General features: G+C 40.4%; 1 long non-coding RNA gene across 1 annotated transcript in view; it reads right to left on the bottom strand.

Moving 5' to 3' along the window:
* Window positions 1-7,868: 7,868 nt before the first annotated feature.
* The window catches only part of LOC311430680, a 34,851-nt gene continuing 28,342 nt past the window's right edge, over window positions 7,869-14,377 (bottom strand). Inside the window, exon 5 of the long non-coding RNA XR_014688936.1 lies at window positions 7,869-10,734. This is a non-coding gene — a long non-coding RNA (uncharacterized lncRNA). The remainder of the gene's footprint in view (window positions 10,735-14,377) is intronic.

Genomic DNA, 14,377 nt, shown 5'->3' with positions numbered 1-14,377 from the left:
AACCCTTTCCTGACATCTCATGGGAAAAGCATATTTGTATGCTGTTAACATCCCAAATTGGCTTAAGTTAGAATATAACAAGGCAAGACTAAACCAAAGGGAAGACAGTGGAAAAAGACCTGATGTTTTCTTTTCACTGTGAACAATGTGAATTTTCATCAGTTTTTGTTGTTAAGATGTCATACAAAAATATTCCACTGAAGCCTACTATGCAGGCTGTTAAAATCTCCTAAGTGAGACTCCCTAATATAAATTTCTTGGCATCTATTGAATTCCCCTGTTTATTTGACTGAAATGTTTGTACAAGACTTGTTCTTGTTCCATCTTCAGTGTTTGAACTAGAGATAATTTTTCCCCTCTTTTTTTTTTTTTTTTTTTTTTTAATTTTAATTCCTTGGTTTTGTGGGTGGATGTAATAAAGTTTCATAATCCTGATGGACTGATAGTAACTAGGATGAACTTAACACAAGAAGAGGCAGATAGATGGTACCTACGCCTCCTTTGCTAGTTCTGTCAGGACACCTCTTGCCATTGTTCAGCAGCCTCCATTGCTCCCCTCTTCAATGTCTGCAGGATAGATGCCACAACCTTCATTGCGGCTCACCAGATGATTTCATGGCACATGGGGTGGCAATCTGTCACACAGCCACAGAGAGCATTGGCCAACTTTCATGCCCCAGGTTAAAATGCCTAAGACCGTGAAAGTTTGGATCCTAACTCCACCTGCTCCTTTAAAATTCCTGAGCCAAACTTCAGGGAAGTACAGCTCAGAAATGAGAATTTGGGCTTCCATTTTATTGGGCTTCTTTTGTTAGAGATTTTAGCTCAGAGTACCAGAGAAAGACAAGAGATCCAAGCCTTTCTGGGATGCTGAATTTCAAAGCTTAAACTCATGGAGACTCCCTGAGCTACCTCGTGTGCTTTCTTTGATGTCCTCTCTCCCTGCTCTTCGATATGGTAGTAATACTTTTGTCTTCTCTTCCATCTTCCCTTCCCTTTCCAGAATATTCATTTCACTGTATATTTGACCCTATATCATTTTAACATCTGTGGTTAAAGTTTACCTATAAAAGAAATTCAAAATACCAGGTTGGGCACCAAGCACTTCCAGGCACTCCTAAAGTTCAAGAGAAGACAGCCATGTCTGTGATCTGTGGTCTGGGTTAGTCTCAAATGAAAACACTGACCTTGGTTTGATGATTTCACTCCTGTGTGGGTAAACATCCAAACCCACATTTTGAAAAAGAAGGTCGTTTTTCTCAGAAGAAGGCTTTTCATCCTTAGCATGTGACGTACCGCATAGTGCCCATGTACAGAGGTTAACGTAGAAGTCCTAACAGTTTTTCAGCTTGCTGAGTTATATGCCTCTGACTCAGTCCCACTGGAAAAAGCAGAGCCAAAGCAGCTTTCAAGGAAAGATGCCATTGTTATTATTCTCTAGTTCTCTTATCGATATACAGGATGTTGTTCCCATCTGTCACCTTCTGCCCTGGAACTACGAGTGAACTATGCTCATTACAGTGAGATTACCATTTGTAAGGTGGGTGGCCCATGTATGTATCTCCAATGCACTATTAAATTCTTGAATTGGAGTGCAGCTGGGCTAAAATGCTTAGCTTGTTCAAAGGCCAAGTGAGCTTACTTGCAAGGCAACGATGGTCCAAGAATAGTTTATTTTCTTCTGACTTCCCTTTCAGATTCCTCAGTTTGCCGCCTAAGGTGATAGGCCAGCTGATACACAGACATATTTTAATCAGTTACTTAAGGGATGGCTTCATGGCACAAGGTCTCTTTCCCAATGCTGGATGTCTACTCAGGAAGGTATGTCTGCATGCTTGAAATAATATTATTTTTGTAGCCCACAGCAGTCTTGAAAGCTGAGGTTGTTTGTGTGACGGTATGGATATAATATGCTTTTTTTTTTTTTTTTAGCTTGCTGCACCTCATTTGGGGCAGAGGAAGGAAAAGATGCGGTGAAAGTCTTTTCATCTCTAATGTTTGATGTATAGTTTTGTTATTCTAACCTCCTGCATCCATCTTCAGGGTAGTGAAAGGATGGAAAATAACTGTAGAGAAGTAGTTTAATAAGCTTTGCTGTATCCAGTCCATCTCTGAATTTCAAAGTTCATGTGTACATTCCTTTAGTTTCCAAAAATATATTAATGCTTCTGCTTCGTGTTCCTAGTGATTGAGTCACTAGAGATTGATGAATGAATTCCTAACGACTGATGTGGACAAAAATAAAAAATCCCACCACTTGCCCTGAGATTCTGAGTTTTGTTTCCATAGAGAACATATCCCAAGCTTTTAACTCACCTTGCAAATCAATTTGTAACTTCTTGGGAAACCCAGTACACAATGATAGCTGATACTATTTTGGCACACTTGGCATCATGATGTGGCCCAAAATGGATTCAGCATCATTCATTTAAGAAAAATACTTTTACTCTTTACAGTTTTAAATCAGGGGTAGTTAAATAAAATTTTTACTTGGGCCTAGTGAGTTACTGTCAGAATATTTGATGAAATTTCAAGACATGGATATGCTTAATAAAGAATCTTCTCATTTTTTTGCTCTTAAAATAAATTTCTTTACTGAGCATGCTCAAGTTTAAATGGTGCAGTATACATAATACTCAAGGCAGGGTCCAAAGGCTGCCCAGTAATGGATGTACAGTCTGGATTTCACTTAGGGTCATCTATTGGTCTAATGGAAACATAAATTATTTCTGGATTAACATATATAAACAGCTCCAACTAGTAAATGCATGTATTCATGTATCAGACGTATCTTTTATAGATATATATCAGAGAAAGCATGAGCTTGGATTTTTGGTGCTTGTTGGAGAAATGAGACTTCCCTAGAGAATCAATTCCTTGGTGAAATAAGTTTTTTTGTAGAAGGCATTTAAATGGGATTATTGGTGTCTTTTGTTACGCTGATGAAATCCTCCCAGGAATTAGGTGACAATTTTCATCAGTAAGAACACCCAAGTTGCATCTAAGAGCTAAACTGACTTTTGATCTCAGAATTATCTTCTGAGAACCCTTATTGGTTGTCTCTGCAGAACCAGATTTACCTTTGTGTTCTGCCTCTAAAGTCCCCCCTACCTTTTGAGTAAATAAAATTATTTTAGGTAGGCAAACATCACCCTTTCATAAGAACAGAAAAGCAGAGTGGTATGAGTGTCTGACCCTCCTTTTAACCTTTTTTTTTTTTTTTTTTTTTTTTTTTTTCCCATTTCTCAGTGAAGCAAACAAAACCATGTGAATCTCAAACACTCCTGGGACTGGAGAAGGAGGGAGAGTCTCTTGCTTCTTTTTTGGATCAGGGAGTAGTGCCCAGACACTGAACAAAAAGAGGCTCCCATGGTGTACAAAAGCTTCACATACATGTGAAAGAAGCCATCTGATATTTTAACATTACTCTAAGAAATATGTTTATATACTTGGTAAGTCTATAGTATGCTGCTGCAAAATTGCTGCTTGTGTCCCAGTAGCCTTTGAGGACATGTGTTGCTACATTCACGCATCTCCTGTGCATGTTGCTCAACCTCTGAGCTTCTGGCTTATTAAGTAGAGAAATATGAGGGTGAGTTTAGATTTGTTTAGGTAGTTGACTTTAATGTGTCTTCCACCTGTTTGTCTGGTACCAGCTCTTGCTGACAGTGTTCTGCAAGGGAATTTCCCTAGGAACAGTTTTTTATTGGACTAGTGCTTCTCTGAAATACATGTAGAGGAAAATAATTGTAATGTCAGATGGGAAAAAATAACCTTAAGAGCTCCAGCATGTCTCCATAAATATCATCAGATGTTGTATATTATAAGGAATAATATAAAAATAAAGGAATATTTGTATTGAAACTCATTTTAATTTATCAGTTATTTACAAAGCCAGAATTATATTTGAGCAAAAGACATACAATATCAGTTTTACATCTGTACCTTTTATATGGCAGCACCAAATTTCATATCTGTTTAATGCAGAAATGCGTTAATCATGGGATTAAATATTTAAATAATAAAAAGCTGTTGATAACATGGCAAGCAACATTCAGACATTATAAGAAAAACTGCAGAAAATCTGCAGGAAATGTATAATTACATAATTTGGTAAGCTTTTGTATTTTGCATTGATTATTCATCATCTTGTGTATATATATGTTTGCAAACGAAATCAAACGTTCATCATTTGATGCTTCATTTGCTAATTATAATGTGGGATCCAATAGAGCGATAAGCCTCTACAGTGAACAGAGGCTCACTGTAGCTCAAGCGTGAGCTTTTTCTGAGTTTGAGTCTCACTTCTAGGTGGACATGATCCCATTTCTCTTTATTTGCTCTCCAGAATTTTTGTTTCCCTGTTTCAGTTCCAGCTTTCAGTCCAGCAGTCATTCTTGATTCATGTAGCCTTGATCTGAAACTTAATCCATTAGGTATGTCAGGCTCTACCATAGCTGTTAAGACATAGTCTATATTAGTAAGATATTGAGAATCACTGTTGGAAAGGATCTCCTATTTCAGATTTTGGCTGATAGGTATAGGCAATAAGGGGAGAAATCTCCCTCTCACTTTCTGTCTCTGCTCATAGATTAGCTTCTTTCAAAACAATCTACTCCTTCAGGCTGCCTGTGCCTTTTTCTCTGTAATTCCTCTGAGGGGTTGTTCTGTCTGCCATCCATAATGATCTGCTCCAGTCCCCAAATTTAGAAAGGTCAGCAAACAAGATTGTGGATTGCTCTTTTAACAGGGATGCAAAAAAAAAAAAATTCCTTTTTTTTTTTTTTTTTTTTTCATTTTCTTACCCCCCTGGAAAGTCCATTTAAAATTACATTTGCAGTGTGGAACTGCTACACTTCTTTTCTCCTTTCTCCAAGTTATTTCCTGACTAACCTTTTCATGTAACAAACCTGAAGGTTTTTCTTCTTTCTGTTTTCAGTACAAAGGCAAACCTAGTTTAGGTCCTCAGGAGACCTCTGACCAGTATTTGTTTGAAGATGTCTCTGCCTAGGATAATATTACAATTAGAATCAAAGAAAGCAGGAAAAAAAAAAAATTAAGGGTTTCTTTCTGAAACAAAATGAAGGACACTTTTTATTTCTCTGGCCTAAACAACTTTTGGAAGAGCTACCCAAGATAGGACCTGGCAAATAATATCATGCCCTTTGCCAAATAATGGGTAGAGATCTAGCAAATCTAGTTATTAAATGAGCTGAGCAGGAAGAGCCTGTTTGAGGCTGCTGCTTAGAAATACTGGCAGTACACTCAGTAGAGGACAAAAGATGTGGAGATTATGAACTGCATTTGCTGAGGCCATGCGTCAACTAAGTAAGATCAGAGTCAACAGTGGCTGGAGCATTGCGGGAGAAGCAGGAGAGGACAAATGAGTGTTGTTGAGGCTCATGCAGTGCTGTTGGTGTTTGACCTACTCTTTCTATTGTTGCTTTGCTTGCTTTTTATCTGATGAATAAAATATGTAGTACTGGCTAGAAACACAGACAAAAGAGAGTTCAACTACCTGCATAACTGCTGTGGGATGCAGTTGCCATATGAGAACTATCATCTCAAAATTAAAATGGTTAACTGTTGGGACTAGCAGTAATGCTTTACAGTAATAGGCCATGTATGTGGTGGTTGACAGAAGTATAAAGACTTTATTCCTAGGCAGATTCAGGGAATGGCATTTCAACTGTCCAGAGAGTCTGGTCTGTAGCTGAGCTGAACTGGCACCAGTTGCTAGAGCAGATTGCATAAGTGACCCAAAAGGGATGGCAGAGAATAGCTTTCCAACTCCCAAGAGCAGAGGGATCCTATTCAGGGAAGCTGTCTCAGCTGTCAGGGTTGTTCTTTCATCTCAGTGGACTGCAAAATATCTGTTTTTCCCTTTGCAACCAAAGGCAAAATCTGGCATTTGAAAGACTATTTTAAAAAGTGGAAGAACTTTAAGCTTGTGAGGGTTTAATCTTCCAAAATTAAAAAAAAAAAAAAAAAAAAAGGCTTAAAAAAGTTATTCTGCAATTGCATTCTGCAATGAAACATTGAAACGTTGTACAATTTCTGTCTCACATCCTTCTAAAAGGTGAGCACTGACTCATTATGGAGGATAATTCACTTGCTATTTTAAAGCCATGGAAGGTGCAACTTGATTTATTTCTGTAACTATATGCTTGCTCTCCCTCTCTTTGTTTCAGTAATGAGGAGGAAGTGCTGCTTCTTCGTACTGAAATCCTGTATAGGTACAGTGGATAAGAGTCTTTCTGGGACTGGTGTGACTGGGCTTCTCTAGGTGAGTGTTCACCATCTTCTCTACCAGGTCTTCCCAGAAGTAGGTACATTTTGAGGCAATGTGCTTATCGAAGGGGGTGAGCCCTGACTGACTGAACTGAACTGTACTGTGGCTTGAAGAAAGCAGAGGGAGGGAAGCAGTTTGTATTCTGCAGGGTTTCTGGGTCAGTAGACCAAAGAACAGGTCTTCTGTATCTTTGTACAGCCTGTCTTGGCTTCCTTTTCTTGCCTGGTGAAGGAGGGCCTCCATGTGCTTGAGGCTTGACTCCGAGCTCAAAGGCTGGGTTTGCAAATGTCTTTCAGATATTAGCCAAAAATGTTAGTCTGTGCATGTGTACAGGGAGGTGTGGGGGAGGCAGCGTTGCTCCCTTGTGCAGTCACACAGAACAAGCCACAATCTGGCGTGCTTTTGGTTATTAATAGCTAGAATATGGAAGTAGGGCAAATATCCATCCTGATTTATCCTAACCTGAATAATCCATATAGTCTTGAGGCCATAGAATAGTGATTCTGTCTCTAGCTGTCACTTTCCTGAATTTTAGGAAGAGATATCTGTGACCATTTTGTGTCATGATGATCAATGTCACATTAAAGAGAGAAGCCTGCAGGCAGGCGTGTGAGCTGTGTGAGTGCTGCCTGATTAGGGAGACGCTGGGGTGGTGATCCTGCTCCCTGTCACTCCACGATGACAGAGACAACTAGACAAAAGACCCTGAGGGAGAGGTCACCCTGGCCTGAAGCTGCTGTGCTGAGGAGAGGGGGGTACCGAGAAGCAGGCCACAGGAGGAGGAGAGGAGTCAAAGAGCCATGAAGCAACACAGAAGGAGGCAGGAGGCATTTGATTCAGGAGCAGGGATGGGGAGAAAAAGAGGCAGAGATGTGCAGAAACGCGTATCCATACATTTAACCATTCCTAGGCAGGAAGCATCAGTGTTCTGCAGGAGCACACACTGATATAGGAATATCGGGCTGCTGAGAGTCCAGGAATTAAAATGGAGTGATGAGACTAAGGAAAGGCTTCATAGCAATCCTGGAAGCCAGGCTTTTTCTTGTTCTTGTTTCTAAAAATAATGAATACATTGAATCTCATATTTTTATTCCCTTCCCAGCTTGCAACATGGTGTTTTTCACACCTATTTTTGAAATCACAGTAACTTTCTTGACCAAATGTGCAGATTTGCCATTGTGGCCTACTTACATTCCTAGTGTATGAAGAGAAAGAAACAAAAGGCATTAGCTGTGATAAATCCGGCAGAGAGATGCCTGGAAAATAAATCAGAAGTCCTCATTTGGTCACATTTCCCGCTGACTTCCACACAAACTGGCATGATTCTGGAGTGAAGCATGTGAGCTTGAAGAAAAGGGTGCACAATTGCATCCTGTTATTGTTCTGAGTGTTATTCTGGTAACAATTTTCTTTTTCTGGATAGGCACACAAAAAAGCAATAAATATTATTGCTGATTGCATTTAGAAACTGCAGGCCTGTTTACTGGGAGTAAAACAAGTATATAGGGAAACAAATCCTTGCCCAGAAGTATTTAAAACCTAATATTAAATCAAGACACAGCGTAAGAAACAAGAGTAGGATGAAGATGACTCTGCTAACAGACTGCTTTATTTAAGACAGCTAATTAATAATTTGATAGATTCAAATCATATAGCATTTTGCTTACATTGTGATGTGTTTCTGTTCTGCTTTGATGTAGGTAAGTAAATAAAAGGATGGTTTCTACTGAGCTAATTTCTGGAGTTGTGGTGTTAGAATTATTCCCAGGACAGATTAGTCTGTTTGTAAATATTGTGTTTTAGTGTGTCAATACTTTGTTGTGTCAGTATGAAACCTCACAGATAGCCCTCCAGGCTAGAGTGAAGTGCCCACGGATGCATACCTCCTCCTTGTGCCTCCTTTCCAGAACCACAGCAGGTGAGGGAGCACCCCAGGTCCCAAGCTCTTCCCTTCAGATTTTGTACTTTTACACACACAAACATGAACCTTCACCCTCTTGCAGAAAGCTCTCAGCCAAAATGAGTGCAACGCTGCAGGACCAACAAGCATCTCCTAATACTAACCACCACCTCGGTGCCTCTGCAGAAGGGCTGAGGTGGCTTCCCCACGTTGCAAGAGAGCCAAAGCTGAGCAGGCGAGGCTGCTGATGGGCACTGCAACAGCACATGGGCAGCCCCAGCCCTCTGTCTGCCTCTGAACCCTTGTCCAGGAGCAGAGGGCAGCAACTGCAGTGCTCCCTTTCCTCTCACAGCTGAAGAGACCACAGGGCCCCAGGTCCTGACCCAGCCGGGGAAGCTGAGATTCCCACAAGTGGAGGAGAAGGAGCATGTCGGGATTTTCCTGTTTGCTTTTGAAATGCTGATGCTGGCTATCTGGGCGTCTGTGTGTGTGTCTGATGGGAAGCGTGCACCAGAACTGAGGGCTCTGTGGCTTGGGTTTGTGGTGTTTGTGAGCCGAGTTTGTCAGTGGTAAGTTATTCTTGTCAGAGCTCCAAGTACAGTAGACAGATACTTACCCCTTTGAGCTGTTACAGTTTGCCAAAAAAACTATGTCTGAACTTTGAAATTTGTCCTTTTATCTTCTGCCTTCCTGACCCTGCCTCTGCCGACAGCAGGGCCCTCTTGTCAGGGGAGTGTCCTCCAGGCACAGCGTATGGAAATGGAGGAGGGGAGTTTTCACCTCCAGAAATCCTGTTTTGCGAGATGAGGATGCCTGGGTTTGTCAGATGGATGGCAGCAGGCAGCTCCGTGCAGTGAGGACTTGTCTGCGAGACTCTCGGTGGGGCTGAGGATCATTTCTCTGGGGAGAGGGGGCAGGGCAGGGACATACACATAGTAACAGCAGCGCAGCTGATGGGTGATGGCTCATTAAGCTGTCACGGCTCTATGGTAACAGAGTGTATGGCATCCACTTCTAAAGCAAACACACAGGCTTTGATCAAGTTTGCTCTTATTATTATACTAGTGGAGTTCAGCCCAGCCTGGGCTTCTCTGGAGCAGGAGACTTTGCAGCTTGCAGGATAAGTCCTGTTTCTGCTTCTACAGGGACACTTTCAGCAGGTTTCTTGTTCCTGCGCCCAGCACCTACCCAGGGCTAAAACAGAGGGTCAGCTTCGCCATCCTCTGAAGCTATGTGCAGGCAGCAGCCTGGCCTTTATCTCACGTTTTATACCAAGACTGCCTTCATGAGATTCTTAGAGGCCCTACTCAAAAGTTTTATGCATCTCACTGTTCGGTGAGGCCTATGTGGTCTGTAGAAGGAACAGTCTGAACAACTTCTGATGAGCTGTTTTTGGATGATCCATACATGTCTTATGTATGTCTGTTTACGACCAGAATAAAAGATAACAAACCCTACAGTGTCACACTTGTTTTCCTCTTTCAGGTATTTAGAGGGACAAGAAATAAATCACATGAATCTATGAGTCTGAATCCTGGGATAAAAAACATTAGCCACACTCAGAGCATATCACCTCTGTGCTTTGCAAAACTAAAAACTCAGGAAATACATGTAGTGCTCTAAGCCATTTTTTCACCATCTGCTTGAGATGCTGCAATAAAGGTATTTATTAATATTTATTAAGCAAAATACAGTTTTTCAGTATTGGTCTTTGGAAGGGGAGGGGACTTCTGGCCTTTAGGCATTTCATTTTCTTTGGGGAAGGGATGATCCAGCTCTTCCATTGACTTTATACATTTTGGATAATGTCCAGTCAGAACTCCTGAAGCTTCTGTCTGCATGTTTGAACAGTTAGATCATCTTTGGCAGCTAGTAATATATTTTTGATTTATTTTTTTTTTATGCCAATGTGAATATTGATGTTCAGCAGGTTATCAAAACATAAGCATCCATTACTACAAAGAAACCATTGCTGTTTACATTTCAGAGCACAGTCTTGAATTTCTTCTCATCTTGAGGAACAGTGCAGGAAGTGATGCAGGGTGATGGAGGTTCAAATACATCCTTGCAGTGAGCAGGTCTGTAAATACAGCTGTTTTAGGAAAGAATCTTTGTGAAGGATCGATTTCACACTGGCTGCCCAAATGTTGCAAGGAGTTTCACCTTTTATATGCCATGCAGGTCACATCCTTAATAAAAGCGCAGTTTTTCCTGCCACCTGTAAAGCTTAAAACTTCTTAACTAAACACACACTTTCCCTTCTTCCTGCAACCTCCTCTACCCAAGTGTGTGAGGTTTCTTTGTCACTGAGGTCTTTTACTCATGGAGCAATTCTTAGTGTCTCCAGGTTAGCCTTCAGTCCTGGTGCTGTCCATCTCCTGCCATTGTCTTCTTTCTTTAAAAGGTGACCATGTGAGGAAGCTGGCTGACAGTGAGCTGTGTAAACTGTTAAGGGAGCTGCAGTTGTAGGCCTTAGTGTAGCTCATCGAAGTGGGACTCAACCAGCCTAAAGGGTATGATGAACTGAACACATCCCAGTTCCCTGTCATAACATATACTGTGTACCATGCTGACAAGCGTTTGTTTTTAGCATAGGTAATCACTGATATGTTCTTTTAAGTGAGATTCATAGATGCTGATTACATTTACTGCATAAATTACTTCATTATTAAAATCAGGTCATTTGAGCCCCAAAACCATTAGCATGCAAACTATTAGCATAATTTCATAAGCTAATAAATCAAGCACAGGAAAAGAATTAAGCGGTTCCTAGTGATAAGTGTTTCTTCAGAGATTAAGAAACACAATTTTCTTATGCATATATTAACATTTTAAAAGTGAATTCATGCAAAAGCAATTTTTCTGCATATATAAAACTTATGTTTAATAATCTTTATACTCAGCCTCCAGAACTGTTTCAAAATTAGTTTTTTTTTGTTTTTTTTTTTTTTAAATCACTGTACAGTAACTTGACGTTGAACCAGCTAGCCTGTTTTGATATACTCTACCTGTAAAATTCTTTATGCCTTTATTAAACAGTCAAAGCTAAGAAATAAAATAAGCCAAGATATGATTTAGAAGAAAAATAGCTTGGGTTCATCTTAGATAATGAAATGTTCATCCAAGGTAAATTTTGTACTCTTAATCTTAAGCAGTACCAATGAAATTGTAATTATCTCCATAATTGCAATCTAGAACTGCAGTTGTCATCTTATTAAAATGGTGCATTAAATTTGATTTAATTCCCATTTCTTATGTAATAGAATGTAATATTGGCCAGAATAACACAGGGATGGGCTCCTCTATTCACTTCACTGACTAGATTTAAAATAATACAGTAACACAACTGTAATTATTTGGATGCTCAAAAGTTGCATGGAAACAATGCAAATTCCAATGTAAATGAAACTGTAATAATCAGCAGATGACACTACACAGGAATTTTCTTATGCTATGAGGTGTTGATGATTTATTATGTTTAGTTTGTTTTGTTTTTTCAGCTCCTAACCTACTGTTTTGGTCTGTTTATCATATATATATATATAAATATATTTTCAGTATGAGGCCCCCAATGATTTGCTCCAAGGAATAAGAGAATGTAATGTTTTCAGAGTGGCGCTTACCATACTGGGGAATTTTGGGTCTCTTGGTTCATACAGGAATACCACAGCTTCTGTCTTTTCTAACCCACATGTGAAAAATAGCTTTTAGTAGTTGTTTGTGCTTGCTGCTGTTTAATGACCAACTTGACTAAGACAACACCAAGCTGAGAACTGCCTTTTTTGGGAGTGCTGTCATGGTGCTGCCCATCTCCCTGAGCTGGTTCACCATGTGGCCAGCCAAGGACCACAGCTGGCACAAGGGAGGTGGAGATGGCATGCAAGAGGGGAAGTGCAGGGACAACCCTTTTCATGGCAGCTGGTTATTTTATCAGTTTTGCTGCAATTTGAAGCCACAGCCACTGCCACATCAGAAATGGTGGTGTCCCAAGTGCATCGGTAGAATCACAGAATCACTGAATCATAGAATCATAGAATGGCCTGGGTTAAGAAGGACCTTAAATATCATCTAGTTTCAACCCCCCTGCTCTGAGCAGGGTTGCTGACCACTAGAACAGGCTGCCCAGGGCCGCATCCAGCCTGGCCTTGAATGCCCCCAGGGATGGAGCATCCACAACCTCTCTGGGCAACCTGTTCCAGTGCCTCACCACCCTCTGAGTGAAAAACTTCCTCCAAATATCTAAATATCTAAATCTCCCATCTTAGTTTAAAACCTTTCCCCATTGTTCTATCACTATCAACACAAGTAAACAGTGTTTTCCCCTCCTGTTTATACACTCCCTTGAAGTACTGTAGTGGCGTCCTGTGAGCAAGCGAGGTAGTGAGACAGCCAGCAGACAGCATGTGTGGAACAGGAGGCCAAAATGAGTGTATTCTGGATGCTCCTGTTATGGCAGTGTAGATCATGTGGTGGGTGAGGTGAACCTGTGGTTCAGAAGACCAAGTATTATCTCCTAAATAAGGAAGCAGCAGTGTACTGTCAATGTGCAACTTTCCATGGCGGTTGCCCAAACCTTTCTTTTTCTGTGCTCCTTCCTTGCCTGTATTTCCATCAGAAAGTACACGGATGTTGTAAATCCCCCCAAATATTAGTGTGCTCTGTACTTTTCCCTAGTTTGAGGATTCAACCTCTTACTCCTCAGTTATGGTCTCTTCTACGTTCTTCCTTTTAAAGCAGATACTAGTCACTGCTGCTCCTGGTAGGTCTTTAGTTTGTTAGGTTGCTGTATGTGCTATTGTATATGTATAAATCATTTGTATCTGTTGAGGATTCTCCTGGGTTATGTTTTGGGTATGTCTTCAGGAGGGTTTATCAACACTCAATTCCAGGTCATAAACTAATTTTTCAATGCTTTTGTAACTAATTGCACAGAGGAGATGATGCATCTAGCATAGGGCAGGTGACAACACCCATGTGAAATGGCTTTTATGAAAATTTTCTAATCAAAATGTGAGCACAGTAGAATGTTTATGAAGTGTTTGGCAGTGTTGCTTTCTGTATTGCTGAAGCTGAATATTAAAAAGATTTGAAATCTCGTCTGGACAAATTGGCATGATTTAGGAGTTTTTATAATACAACAGTCCCATTTGAAGTCAAATGGAGGATACTGTTCAAATGCAAAACCTGACAGTGTCTTTGTTCATATGTAGTAGAATACTGTTGAAGTCAAAGGAAGATTACTCAACTGAATAAAATTTCTGGGTCAGGATCTGTATTTGCATGAATGAATATATGTAAAAACAAGAATTTACATTTCAAGGATTCTGTGGTTATTATTCTCAGGTAACACAGATATCTTGCCTTTTACAATGCTAGCTAATCTTTTTAATGTGAAACATCCTAAATGAAGGACCTCACTTAGCCAGGCAGCATCCTGTTTTTCAGCAGTCTGTGAAGAGGAAGGTTCCTGCAGGCAATGGGCTGCACACCTACCCTGGCTTCTGCTCTGACCGAGTCTTGAATGAGTGTCTGCACTTGCTACAGAGACCCAAGGAGACTTTTAGTGGGCAAAATGAAGGCATCTCTGCTCAGCTGAACACAACAGAGCAACATATTTGAACCGCAGAATTTGTTTCACTGCTTTTCTCACTGTCATTCATACTGCCCACATTTTCTCTTTCAATGTATTTTTTTTTATTTTTTTTTCTGTAAACTACTGACCCCTATTGAAAGGGTAAATTCAGCCTGAACGTAATTTCTAGCATGAACAACTTTCTGGCATACCTTTTTCTCAAGGCTCACTGAGGAGTGGGAAAGAATATTTTAAAAAGCAGTCTTTGAATGATGCCTTATTCATTATACTAAATAGCTCATTCATTTACTAATCTCGCCACTTCTAACTACTTTTAGCACATTATACACACTTTCTGACTCATGAAGGAAGAAAATAGAGAGAATTGGACTGTGCTGTTTGTGCCTAGTGCACATCAGTGGCAGCAGGATGAACAGGAGTTCAGATATCTCTCTAATGGATTCCATTAAAGAAAGAAACTGCTTTATATGAAAATGCATGTAGGGCTGCACATTATATGCATAGTTCAGAGCCAGAAAGGCTGGGGTGTTCTGTTTGTATGTACCTGGTTGCTTCCTGCTTGTCTCACTGCTGCTATTCTGCCATGTGCTTC

Source organism: Aythya ferina (assembly GCF_964211825.1).
Source record: "Aythya ferina genome assembly, chromosome: 2".
Taxonomy (NCBI): domain Eukaryota; kingdom Metazoa; phylum Chordata; class Aves; order Anseriformes; family Anatidae; genus Aythya; species Aythya ferina.
This window is presented reverse-complemented; position numbering and strand designations above follow the sequence as displayed.